Here is a 12,575-nt window from a genome sequence, read left to right as displayed (position 1 = left end):
TCATCTCCACAGATCTGTGTGTTTGTCATATTTGAGCCTTGCAGATAGAAACCCAGCTTAAAACTACTCTTTCTTCTCAGCACAGCCAGCAATGCCTCCCAGTCTAGCACTACCTTCAAATTCAATTGATTTTTGTATTCACAAGCCAGACTTACTGGAAATTCCTGTGGGAACACAATGGACATTATATCCCAGTTTAAAGTATGACCATCTATCATTACCATTGATGACACTTTAGATATGTCTGATATTATTGGGCCCAAGCAAACTTTGATATGCTAGGCAGAAGTAGGAGGTGATGGTGGAAGGTGTTCCTGCCTATGAGTTGGAACTATCTGGTCTTTAGGGTTCCTTCCAACACAAACCAGTTTATGTTACTATAAACGATATCAATATAAGGTCAAAATTAATAATGTCACCTTTAAAAGTCACTTCTATATTCTACAATTTTCCTTTATTGAACCACATGTACATTCCTAATGAGTCCATTACCTTCATGATAAATTATGATTTTTCCTCTTAAGATAATTTAACTATTACTTTACTACAGTCAGGATTTAACACTATCTAACGACATATGCCATAATAATTATTTTAAATCATTGCAATATTGCCCTACTCAAATAGAAGATAATTCCAAAATTCTCATGACTGCTAAAGAAATTTGCAGTGACATAGCAAAGGTGTAGGTAATTCCCTATTTCACAGATCCTGTCCCTCATACCTGCAGGGCATCTCTAACTGCCTCTTGTAGCTGTTTATTTAGTGATTCATTTATCAGCTACCCATGCACCTTGTTGGGGGCTTTTCCCAGCAGAGATGAAATGCATAGATGAATAATGAAGCATGGGGAGAGAGAAACCAGCTACAACGAAAGGGTTGAAATGCAAAATATTTTGAAATCTTACTGCATTCTTTTCTGGGCTGCTCAGAATAAATGTGAATGACCTACATACTGTGCATACACATGAACTTATCAGTTGGGTGAGAAAGGTTACATCTACAGTGGCCCAGCTCCAGTTCAAAAGCAGTTCAAATAGAGCCTCACAAAAAGAATCTCAGCCCTGCCTCTTCATGTTAAAACAGAGCAATTATTCTTTATGATTTTCTGTTCCATAGTTCACAACTCTCATCTCACTTGATATTCACTTCAGTGCTGGACCCAGTGCTTGTCATTCAAGTAAGGAAGGATATGAAATGCAATGCAAATACCAAGCCTCACAACTTTTTTTTTTTTTTTTTTGTTTTACCAGCATTTTCATTTTAACTGCTCAGTTAATGAGTGGTTTAACCCCAAAATTATAGCAACCCTGAAAATAGTCTATAAAGTTTTATTCTGTCTATTAAGATTAGACTCATATTTTTTCTACTGGCCTTCAGTGTTGCACCAAAATAAAACAGATCTGGTGTTGCCACTACAGTTATCACAAACACATAAAAAATCATGCAAATCCTAAGCACTGAGCAACATAAATCAGGATGCATAATTACACAGCAGCTGCTCACTGGCAGGAAGGAACCCTGTGAGCACAATTTGGCCTGGTGATTTGGAATAGGATTCAAACAGATGCCTACACTTCTCAAATGGCTAAGATTTAATTTAATGTTAAAGAATAATTTTAGCTAGACGCAGATCATTGTAACCCTTTACAATGCCCCTCTTTACTTTTGCCCCTTGAATGCCAAACTTGCACCTCCAGCTCTTCTCCTGGTAGCTAGCACTGGGTTCTGAGGCATAGTACTGCAAGAGGCCAGAAGCCTGAAAGCGAGCAAAAATTAGCACCTAGCTTTAAATAAGGCTTTGTAGCCCTTTATTGGGTTTAGCCCTCGTTTTCCTAAAGGTCATTCATCAAAAGTAGTTTTTAAAAATGAGATGTCACTGTTTGAAAATCTTTGACATTTCTAAGGTCAGAGAGACTGCTGCTCTAAGGGAGCTGGAGAGCTTTAGAAGGAAACCACAGGAGCACAGGGAAAAAGCACTTTAAATACACAGCCCTGTTTCCAGTTTACCAGCATGAGCACCCTTTTGGGCAGAACAAGTAACTTCCTTTGCAAGAGCTGTCCCAAACATCCCATAGCCTGCTCCAGCACTGGCCCTCCCACGAGGAAGAGGGGACCTGCAGGATGTCCCCATCTGGCTCACAACCACCTCCTGCACCTAACAATGCAGAGAGCTGGACTGGGTGACCTTCTGCACTCCCTCCCAGCCAACACTATACCCTGGATCCTAAAAGGAGCTGGAAATAAGCTTGTTGATTTTATATATACATGTATATGGTCAACACATGCACCAACAACCTGCCACCCCATTGAGCAGGGAGGATGGGGGAAGGGAGCTGATCTCAGTATCAGAACCTGGGATCCATCAGATCCCAGACACATGGGTAAGCAGGGTAGCACACTCTTCCAGATAGTGACAACAATCTTCTTAATGTATTAAAAATTCAGCCAGAAAGGTGACAAAGGAGATTTTGGGGGGAAAGGAAAGATCAAAATAATAATAGTTTCAAAGCACTGTACTTATTTTAGACATTACAGCATGTTTCCATAGGAACTGGAACGCAGAGGAGCACACTGCAGCAGTGTTCACAAGTGTTGTGTGGTTTAGGGGCTTGTAAAGGATGGGTTAAGGGCACCATGACCACTCAGAGTGCCAGGCACCTGCTGCCTTTGCTGCACATCAGGATCTTAGCTATGACGTTTTGCAAAATCTAAGAAAAGAACCTATTTTCCCAATTTTTTTTCCTGTCATCCTGCAGGCATGGCTGCTTTCACATCTGTGTGTAGCCTCATTCCTAGCACCCCCCACCAGATCTAGTTCATGTGGGGCATGAAGACAGCAGTGTTTGACCCAGGTTGTTTGGTTGCTGTGGAGGTGGTGTGTCCGAAGGAGGAGCACGTGGGCCTGGTTTTTGTACCCAGCTTTAGCACCCACCTGCTGAGTGACCTTGTGCAAGTCACCTCAGGTCAGATCTCCATCTGTTGGCTGCCTGAAATGCATCTCACCCAGCTCTGCAGGTAGCACTTCTCTGGCCAACAGCATTGCATCTATCCTGCCTGAGACACACACACACCATGGACAGGTCTCTTGTTCCCAAAGCATCCACCTGGTCACATTCCTACACTAAGCCCTTTGCCCACATGTCAACGTGCCATGAGGCAATTGATTATTTTCTCCATTCAAAATTGCCCACTCCAAAGTGAGGTGTGTGTTGCAGCTCACCAGAGCAGCATTTAACTGCATGGAGTGGGTGTTGGATGCCCTGGAGCAAGGCATGGCCACAGGGATGCTTTTGGGACAGCACTGGAGGATATTTACAATGTGGGGAGCCAGACCCGGTGTAGTGTTACCCTTAACTCCTCCTGTATCAGCTCCCTCCATAAGCTGTACCCAAAATTAAAATAGGTTCTTTCTCAGAGGGAAATAATTAGTTGTCTCCAAAAGGCAGCATTGGAAACAAGGAAACCCAGCCTATCAAACCCAGGCAACAAGAACCTGGGACTGAGCAGGAGAATTAAGCTATTTAACTGCATTTCTCAAAGAAAACAAAGATGCTCCAGAGTGTAATGAGCTGTGCACCTCATCCCTGTGGTGGTGAGCCCAAATGACCAGTTTAACTTTAGATGGTGAAAATGAGACAAAATTCCTCCCACCTCCTGTTCTGTTATTCCTTAATGCACCCAATGGTGCAGCAATCCCATTTGTAAAGGATTTTCTCACCAACTTGTGACAAGGGCTGTGCAAACACTGGTTACTTGTACTTATGGATTGAGAAAAAAGCAGAACTTTATTACTTATGGATTTGAAAATATCCTAATAATAATATATATATTGAGACCTGTGTGACTCATACAAGTAAAGGTGGATAATTCTTAACAATCAGGGTAAAATATATTCTTCCTTGCCAGGTTTAACTTCACATGCCAATAAGAAACTAAGCCAAAATGCTGGCCAAATGCCTCTGCCCAGAAGTATCATCCAAACATAGCTAGGAGAATCACACAGAATCACAGAATTGGAAGGGACCCACCAAGGATCATCGAGTCCAACTCTTAGCCCTACCCAGGACATCTCAGCCCAAATGCTCCATCACTTGTAACCACCTACAAATATATTTATGCTGTTGTGGAAGTGCAAAAAACTATTTTTGTGTTTAAAGCTGCATTTTGTAAATTAATTCAGTGGTTGCCTACTGCACAGAGGTATTTTATAAACACGATTACAAAAATATATCAATTTAGATATGTAGATACTCCACATACTCAACACTTCTTTCTCATCAAAACAACTTCCACTGTAAATATTGCTGTAGGAATTCATATTTAATTACAGATTTAACAAAAAACTATAGATGTAGGATGTCTGAACCCAGGTCCCATTTCAAATGTTACAATGACAGTTTCAGTCAGTGTAAGGATAGAATTATCTGGGAAGCCCTGGCAGCCTCACACTGAAATTCTGTGTTTAAAACCCGATTATTTAAAAGAAGAAAATTCTGATTATTCAATCTATTTTCACATCTCTCTAACAAAGCAACTTTGGGAAGGTGCATTGAAACTTTCTTTATGCCTGCACCTTGTATTTTAAGGATCAGAAGCAGTATGTTACAAAAATACATACTGATGATTTTTGCCTGTGAAGTCATACACTGAGGTAGCAGAAGACATGCTTTAATGTTAATTTTCAAATCTGAGTGAAATGTAATGACTTAAACCAGTGCTGTAACAAAGACACTACAGCAAGATGTAACTTTTGCACAATTCCAGATGCAAACACTGAAATTCCCAGTGGAGAATAAAGTCACAAGCCACAGTGAGATGGACTAAACACAGAGCAATCTACTCCATAGCCCAAACTAAACAAAACAACACATACAGCAGCAATGAGTATATAGACAATATTGAGATATTAGGATTTCTGATACTGCTATTTTTACCCTGGATAACTCAGTCTATAATAAAGGAGAACACAGCATTCTGCACTGGACAAGCTGGCTGCTGTGAACTCACCCAAGCATTCAGCTTTCTGTTCTGGGTCCCCTTGTGGGCAAGTCAGATCCAGGTCTTGTCTCCAGCATCCAAACTTTGTCTGTTTTTACCCGAGACCACATCTCACTCCAAGAAACCATCGCTTTCCAAAGGAGCACCAGTGCCCAGAGTGAGCCCAGCAAAGGTCAGGCTGCAGGACTTCTCTAGGGGCCAAGAACAAGTAGAGATCTGCCAGCCTGGCCACCCACTCCTGAAAGCATTTCTCCAGCTTAGCTTTCCCACCAGAAATTCTTGATGCAGAGAAACAATAATAATTATTTTAAAAAAGAAAAAAAAAAAAAAAAAAAAAAAAAAAAAACCGAAGCAATCCAGTGGTTTATCCTCCAGGCTGGAGAGAAGGAAAGAGGCTGCCACAGCAGTGCCTGCTTTGAATGCTTGGCAGGTACACAAGCACAAGGGGGGTGATGCTACAGATAAGCATAGACAGAAATAGCTAGAAGGATGAGCTGGCTCAGGGTAGCACTGGTGAAAGGCAGCAATCTCCCTTCTCCTGTGATTGCACACAAACTTGCAGCTGACCCAGAGACTCACCGAGAATGCTGGCAGGAGAGGGTGCCCCCAGGCTCTGAGCCTCACACTGGAAATATCCTCCTTGCACAGATCCCTTTCCCCATCCTGGATACATGCTTTGAAGGCTGCATCTTCTCAGCCTGCTTCTGACTCAGAGCACAAAACCTGCTCGCTGCCTGTCGGGGGTTTTGGTGCTGTTCCCAGAATCCTGCAGGAAGCTGCAGCTCACAGATCCCCCTGTGCCAGCAGGAAAATCCAGTAACTGTGGCTCACAGAATACTGCCAGAGCACCCAGCTGAAGTGTCTGGGCAGCCACCTCATCTGTCCCCCATGAGCAGCCTCACACAGCTCTCCCTACTGCTTGTACCAGCCCACAGTGACAAGCAGAGATGTCACCTGGCACTTATGCAACTCTGCTGCAAAAATGCAAAACAGTAAATGCAAGAGTTTTACCCAGCTGCCACCATTTAATAACCATTTCTTCCCCACTCCTTTTCTGGATGGCAACAAATTCTAATTTTCTTCTAAAATTGGAAAACTGTCTTGCTTGAATGTGCCTGCACTGGGGAAGAAGTAGGATTTTAAATCTTGCTTTTTAAAGCTTCTTGAACAGGAAGAGATTAGTCAGTGCCCCCTTTACTCTGTGCAGTATCAATATCCAGGAACCCAGACCTTTGGCTGTCAGTATGATGGGACACCTGAGAAACTTCACAGCTTGAAAAGGGTTCAGGTGGGCAAGAACACTGAGCTCAGCCAGAGGTGGCAGTCTGGGAAGGGAGATAATCCTCAATCTGAGCAAACAGAGAAAGAGGGAAGTAAAGAGAGGACAGAGTCACAGGCATTGCTGCTGTGGTTTCACTGGAGGAGAGCAAGGGTGCTTGAGGGCATGACAAGGTGTGCACCAGAGAAAAGAGAAACTACAGAAGACTAGGACTGGGTCACAGACAAGTGAAACTATGCAATATAGCAGAATTCATGAGTGGGGCAAGCAGCCAGGAATGTGAGAACACAACAGAAGGAGGGAACAGGCATGGGAAGAAAGTGATGTCATGAGAAAAGGAAGGAGAAGAATGATCTGAGAAACAAATGAAAAACTCAGTGCTTAGAAAGAAAATGAGGAAAAAACAAATCCCAAACTAACACCAACCTCATATTAAATCATTTTGTTAATCTGTTGAGCCTGAAAACATCACATTCAGACACATGTTCTGATTCCCTTGTTACCACTGGGGGTTACATCACTTCAGCCACAGCACCATGCTCCTGTGTCCAGGAGGGAATGTCCTGAGGGACACTCCTCACCTCCTTCAGAGCAAGGGGACAGAGGTGGTGGTGGGGCAGACAGGAGCCATGCCACCCCAGAGCTCTTCACCTGCTGTGCCAGCACTACATCAGCCTCGTGGAGAGCAAGCACAGATGAGGGATCAAACACTGATGTTATGGGAGAGCTGCTGCCTTGCTCACCAGCTGCCAGCACTGCCAGCTCAGGCTGCTTGAGGAAACACTGCAGGTTATCCCACTGCAGTTATCCCTTGCAGCTATCCCATTCAATCAGTCATTCCCAAGTAGCTTCCTGGGAACAAGGTCACCTTCCAAGATAGGACTGAAATGGGTGACTGAATGTGAGCTGCCTGATGGGGACATGTCCTGACCCTCCAACTCCTGAAAATAGGATGGGAACCCACTGGGAGAAAGCCCCCTCTGGCAGGGGTCTAATTCAGGCCAGGAACTGCTCCAGCAGCTCCCCAGTGTCAGCAGACAGGCTCTCCCTGGGGCCTGGCAGTGCTCTTTGCTAATAGAGACAAACCTGTAGCTTAACATAATACTGCAGCTGGTCAGAGAAAACCTGTTATTTTATCATCCCACTTCATTTGTCTCGACTACCCTGGAAAATCAGGAAAAAGTAGTATGTTTGTCATGGTAGGAAAACTCAGGAACCTAAAATAAATGGCTTTTGAGATAGTACAGGTAAAGAAAAAAACCTGAGGTTCAGAAAGATAAAATCTACAAGTGACAGCAGAGATACAAAGGGAAACTTAAATTTGACAGGGAAAAACAATAACGACAGCAAGGGATAGCTTTAAACAATTTGTGCCCAGGCAAAGTCTTCAGGCACATTTATTTGCTGTTTTCCATGAAAAAAAATCATTATTGTTATAAAAACTACTGCACATTTTTGATTATATTGTTTTGTTATATAAGAAACAATGTTGCCTGACAGTGTTTCAGTAGCACTAGAGCACCCACTGTACTTCAAATTAAAGCTTTTCAAACTCATTAAACAAACTATATGTGGACCATTAAAATAAAAAAAAAGCATTTTAAAAAATCACAGGGTGTAAACTTTTCCTTTCTAAAACATTCCTATCAGCTAGGGTTACCTCCTTTCAGATTAATGGAGAAGGAAGCAGGAAAAGCAGGCAACTGTGACCTACAGAAACTGAGAGGGAATTGTTTTGGCAGTTGATTGGAATAAGTACTTTGTATCTGAGCAGCTGATGATTTCAGACCTGCCTTGTGTTTTTTGGGCTGCTTTCACAATGATGTGAACTGTTCTTTGTCACAGAGGAGAACATAGTTGAAGTATTTACAATTTTATATTTACCATTTAAATGATGGGTAAGAAAACAAGAACAGTAACAGATGGGCTTCTTTTGACTGAATTTAAGTTATTTAGAGCTATTCCTGGGTTTAAAAACAAAAAACAGAACAAAAAAAACAATACACACACACACCAAAAAACAAACACAATATGCCTTCCTGCTATATATTATTCATCTGAGATTTAAAATCTACAATTGTTGAAATAAAAGTGAACTGGAGTACAGTTTTTAAAGTGTATGATTGATAAAATTTAGTGCCCCATTTTTTACTTGCAAAGGCTTTGAAGGAGCTGTTTTATTTGCCACGAATCCTTAAATATTTCTTTATCCTTTCACTAGGATTTAGTTGCTGATTATTTTCACAGCTAAAAACCTGCCTGGTATGTTTGATCTCTCTCACCAGCACCTCAAGTGAAGGAAAAAAAAAAAAAAAAACTGTCTTAAGTCTTTATTCTACCAGGAATAAACACTTTTGAAAACTAACTGGGAATCTCCTTATAGGCAACAATATACATACAGCTTATTTCCCAGTATAGTTTTAGGAGGACACTCTTCCACCTGAATTATCATTATATAAGGTCTTGCAGAAAGACCTCTGAGTCAGTTTGCCTCTAGGAATAAACCAGTGACAGATACCTGCACTTCTCATCAGTCAAGCCAGCAACAGCCAAAAAAACCCCATAGAAACCCTTTTGCAACCAAAAAGGGATATCCCCAAAAATCAAGTACAAGAACACCATGAACCCAAGCAACTCCCAAGGGCAGATGCAACAGCACTAGAAACAAAAAATAAAATGTATTCTTCCTCTACAAAGAATTTATGTGTCATGATGTGCTGGTTGTGGCTGGTACAGAGTTAATTTTCTTCACAGTAGCTGCTTAGTAGACTATGTTTCAAATTTATTCTGGGAAAAATAAAGTGTTGATCATTCAGAGATGTTTTGGTTACTGCTGAGCAGGGCTTACACAGGTTCAAGGCCTTTTCTGCCTCTCATCCCACCCCACCAGCGAGTGGGCTGGGGGTGCACGTGGAGTTGGGAGGGGACACAGTGGGGACAGCTGATCCCAGCTGAGATCCCAGACCGTGTGGTGCCATGCTCAGCATACAAACTAGGGGAAAGAAGGAGGAAGGGTGGGATATTTGGAGTGATGGGGATTTTCTTCCCAAGTCACAGTCATGTATGATGGGCCCCTGCTCTCCTGGAAATAGCTGAACATCAGCCTGCCCATGGGAAGTGGTGATTTTAATTTCTTGTTTTTCTTTGCTTTCATGAACAGCTCTTGCTTTCCCTATCAAACTGTTTTTATCTCAACCCACAAGTTCTCATTTTTACTCTTCAGATTCTCTTCCCAAACCTGCTGGTGGGGAATGCAGGAGGGGCTGACTTGGGACTAAACCATGACAAAAAATAGTAAATTCTACAGCTTAAAGGAGGTGTTTAGGTTTTGTTGTTTGGGTTTTTCTAAATCATAGCTTCTGAAAAAAACACCATTACTGATTTGCTTCAGAAATAAGCATATTTTAGCTCAATAGACTTGTGAGTTTATCTTTTGTCTAAACTGAAAGCATTCACATTCAGTTACTGCGTAGCACAGCCTGTACAAGCAGCCAGTGAAGATCACCATCAGAAACAGTTTTCCTCTGACATCAACACATAATTCCCATTACAGAATAGAAACTGTCTAGAGGAGAAGTTCTAATTGTCTGTACTGCACTTCAGCATGCAACTGTAGAACAGCTTTCTGGGGGATGGATTTTTTTTTCATTTGCTTTTGGTTTTTGTATGATCAACCATGTTGAAATCACAGAGATGAAAATCCTCCTTGAGCTGGAAAATTGTCAAAGCTGTCTTCAGCCATTGTGAGGCCCAGAAACGCTCCTTGATTGCTACACACACATTAATCACTGGCTTTCCTGAGGAACCTGCCAGCTCACTGCCTGCCTTTTCCTGTATTAAAATGCTCATCACTGCTTCAATCATCTTCCTATAAAGGAATTTGAAGGTGTTTTACAGCACTTGCCCTCTCAGATCAGAGCTGAAGCCCATCTGGCTTCTCACCCTATGTCCAGCAGTAAGAACCAAACTTCACAGGATGATGTAAGAGTAATGCTGAGTTTTGTGAAAGCTGGCAATCAGGGAGCAGAGCTGAGGAAAGCCTGGAAAAAAGCTTTCACTTCATAAGACAATAGAATGTCTTCATGGGAAATTTTTCCTTAATTATGAGAAAGGTGCAACTGGAATAAGTATTTTATGATACACCAAGGAATTAATCTCTTCATCATGGTTTCTCTCCCATGGTGACTGTCTATTCCCTAATGATTTGCTACTGCAATTCCAGCTACATTCCAGCTACAATTTGCTACAGCAATTCCAGCATCACTAAGGACTCTCCTCTGTGTGGCTTCTCTGTATAAAAGGGCTTGGCACAATCCAGTAAAAAGTGAACTAATCATGAGAGACAAATGCAATAGAAACCAAGCTTCAGGAGTTCTACTAGTTTTGTGATGATTAGCATAATTCTGAGGTCTTGAAACCCATTAAATTGTCATTTTTTAAAAAATTCTATCAATTTTTTTGTGCAGTGTTTCATAAACATGTTAATTTATAAATGAAACATTTCTTTATATGAAAGGGATTTACTCCTCTTTCTGAATCAATGTTTGATCTTAAAGACTGTCCCATTGCTTTCATGGTAGGGTGATTGAAGCTCCCAGCATTCACAAGAAAATTCTCTAAAATTAATTTAACACAGTGTAAGTGTACCAGATAGTTCAGAAACAGCTTCTTCCTACCCTTATTTTTGCCAGTACTCTTATTTGGACATGATAACATGCTCTCTATACAATAAAAACTCTATAAGTACCCATGACACTGCACAAGCACTTGTATTTCCATGCATGAGGCTTGTTTGTTGCAGCTCCAGTTTTAAGGACCAATAATTCAAACATGGAACAAGTTGGGAAACAGAAGCATGGGGATGTCTGTTGACCTGTTAAAAGATCATAAATCACACCAGTCACACATCTCTGGTAAGAATCAAACCAAAATCACTGAGTAAGAGGTCCTAATTACCAATGTTCTTTTCTCTAGCTACCTTCCTGTGCCAATTCTATGGATGCTAAAAACCAAAGTGTCCTTCAACAAAACCAAAACTTCAGTTCTATTGCTCTTGAAGTTTAAATTATTCCCAGTGCCACAGATAGACTTTCCCCCGAAGGATTGGTTTTACCATTGTAATACTAGTATTTGATGTACATTAATGGTTTCTTTTCAAGTTACTTTTACTGAGGGGACTACCATAGTACCTGGATTCAACCTCCAGTCATGCTTGATATCAATTAAATATTTCCAGAAGCCTGAACAGAGTCTAAAAGATTACCCATGCAATTAGTGAGTGCCATGGATTCTCATCAGTGCATGTGAAGATGGGTCAGCAACATTTTAGAGTGCACACATGTGAAGATGATGTTACAGGATGCCTTCCAGCTCCCCTCTTCTAAGTCTACAACACACACCACTGAGATAAAGCCTGTGTTGAGCAGTATCTAACATACTGCATACCATTTCACCACATTCTTTGAAAGATTTTGTTGGGTTCCTGAAGTTTGCTTCCTCATCATCCCTCCAAGTTTTATTTCTGCCATCCCTTAAACTTCTTTCAATCTTCTCACCTGATTATCCTTCCCATCTGTTTTCTCCAACCTCCATTTCCTGCCTTCTCCTCTGTATTTCCACTTAAATTTAAACCATGCTTGCAGTTATACTGTAGTGATTGTGACCCTAAATCATGTAAGAAAACAAGTGGTATGTACCATCCTAAGACACAGATGAAGCTGTCAAGGATTCTCTTGAACACTGAGCTGTGAAAGACCTTCAGCTTTGCTAAGAGATTTTGTTTTACCCACTACATCTACTGTGTCTTAAGGTCATGCTGAAAGACACTCTGAACACTAACAATTAGCAGTGCAAGTGGCTCAGCTCTATGCTTTTCAGCCTTAGTGTGCCAGATATTTTTATGCTATCCCTACACAATTCCCAGCAGCCAGGGCCAGAGCCTGTGTAATGATGTGTGTCACTGAGAGCACTCCCCTTCAATCTGCAGTGCCCAGCCCTGCCAGCAGCCAGTCTGCTAAGTGATCACTTAGCATCAAGAATGAAGAGTTTAAGCTGTGTAAATAAGAAGCATTCATGTAGCTGGGAAGGGAGGCATTAGCCATTGTGCTAACAGAATATCCTGACTACAAAAAGGACCATAGTACACACAGATCAAGGATCCACTCATCACTGATATCAAATAAGAGGATTACATATTGCATTAGCCAGAGATGTTTTCATATTCCCTGCTCTCTCTATCCCAGGCAATTTTCTCTGGCCTCTCAGAAGAGAATACTCAAAATGAACTCTTGCAGTA

General features: G+C 41.6%; 1 protein-coding gene across 1 annotated transcript in view; it reads right to left on the bottom strand.

Moving 5' to 3' along the window:
• MTUS2 (microtubule associated scaffold protein 2) overlaps window positions 1–5,712 on the bottom strand; it is a 224,655-nt gene extending 218,943 nt beyond the window's left edge. Inside the window, exon 1 of the mRNA XM_056502483.1 lies at window positions 5,581–5,712. The gene's annotated coding sequence lies outside the window, so the exon portion shown is untranslated. The remainder of the gene's footprint in view (window positions 1–5,580) is intronic.
• Window positions 5,713–12,575: the final 6,863 nt, after the last annotated feature.

Source organism: Oenanthe melanoleuca, chromosome 1 (assembly GCF_029582105.1).
Source record: "Oenanthe melanoleuca isolate GR-GAL-2019-014 chromosome 1, OMel1.0, whole genome shotgun sequence".
Classification (NCBI taxonomy): Eukaryota; Metazoa; Chordata; class Aves; order Passeriformes; family Muscicapidae; genus Oenanthe; species Oenanthe melanoleuca.
The sequence above is the reverse complement of the archived record's forward strand: the minus strand, read 5'-3'. Positions and strand labels throughout refer to the sequence as shown.